This window comes from Phocoena phocoena, chromosome 14 (assembly GCF_963924675.1).
Source record: "Phocoena phocoena chromosome 14, mPhoPho1.1, whole genome shotgun sequence".
NCBI classification, from domain to species: domain Eukaryota; kingdom Metazoa; phylum Chordata; class Mammalia; order Artiodactyla; family Phocoenidae; genus Phocoena; species Phocoena phocoena.
The window spans coordinates 18,376,563-18,378,270 of record NC_089232.1 but is presented as its reverse complement, the minus strand read 5'-3'; positions in this window follow the sequence as shown (position 1 = coordinate 18,378,270).

Below are 1,708 nucleotides of genomic sequence, written 5' to 3'. Positions count from 1 at the left end.
ATGTTTTTATTGATGCATAGAGAGAATTGGGAAGAAAATAAATACATGCATAGAACTTTAACAACTGTAGAGGTAGAATTGGAGAGGTTGCAGAGTGGAAATTTCTTTATATCTTTAGGAGTGATCAGATATGTACTTAAGGAAAATTAGTATGGGATATATTTATGGGACATATTTATAGGATATATTGGAAAATGGGACAGTTCAGGTGGTGAAGATACCTGTGGAAGGCTGCTATACAAGGAAGGGAGAAGGCATGAAACATACAATTTTAATTCATATTTGGAACATTCTCAGTAGTCTACTTTAAAATTAAAAATTTTGGTTTTATTTCAGGGCCCACATTTCATTTATTTTGACACACTTTTTAAAGTTCCCCCAAAATAATGAGCAAAAAAAGAAATAGAAGGCTTCCCTGGTGGCACAGTGGTTGAGAGTCCGCCTGCTGACGCAGGGAACATGGGTTCGTGCCCTGGTCCGGGAAGATCCCACATTCCGCGGAGCGGCTGGGCCCGTGGGCCGTGGCCGCTGAGCCTGCGCATCCAGAGCCTGTGCTCTGCAATGGGAGAGGCCACAACAGTGAGAAGCCTGCGTACCACAAAAAAAAAAAAAAAAAAGAAAGAAATAGATTTTTTAAATGCCTAGATCTTCAATTTTATTTGGGTTTGTAGGCATCTATATCAGGAAAAAAAAAATACTAGCTTAGCTATTAACTCTTCTCCCTGATACAAAGCTTAGTAAAAGAATATCAAGTAAGTTTACATGGGCCACTATGTATAATTTTTCCATCTCTTTGACATTCTGACCTGATTTTGACTTGTCCTTTTTACTCTCCCATCCTTCAGCTACTAAGTTCATTTTGATTATTTTCAGCTTTTTTTTTTTTTTAAAGTACAGCTCTTGCTGCTTTCTGCAAGCCTCTGTCAACCATATAACTCTTGAATGTGGTTTACAGCTGAATATGTATTTTTCATTTGTAAGTATCAGTAATAGTCCTGTACACCACTGGTACCATGAGAATCATAAAAACAAAGAAAGAAAAAAAAAAAAAAAGAACACTGAACAGTTTCTCCCCCCATGGAAATTAGCAGCTAGTTCAGGCACATTTCAAAGTCATTTAGTTATTTCTCATGGTCCAAAGTCACAATGGTCACTCTTTTCTTTTGTTCATTCATTTACATAAAACAAAAACAAACAAAAAAACTAAATACTCCTCTCCCAAAACATTCATATATTAAATAAGTTTTGGATGATCATAAATAAGATGTTTAGGAAGTTTTTATTAAGCTGTTAAAATAAGGCAATTTCTGGGGGAACAAAACCCACCTGGTTCTCATTCAGATGTCAACCCCGTCTCTTCAACTTTGGCCTCAGGTGTTGGGGCAAAAAGGATTGAAGAATCATCAGAGAGTTTTAAATGGTGTGGGGAGGAGGAATTGATCAGATGTAAATTTTAGAAAGATTAGTGTAGATTCAGATGAAGAAATGGTCCAAATTAAAGACAGAAGAGAACAATTAGAAGAGTGATTTGATTGAAAAGTGGTAGCAGTCCCAATTAAGCTGATAGTCGGAAGGGTTAAGATGGGATGTTAGGGGGAAATATTAAGAAAGTAGTACACCCTAGACTTAGTAAATGAGTAAAGGTATCATATGAGTGATAATGAAATATTTAGGACCCTAAATTGGCTCTGTAAGTAAACAGATATTG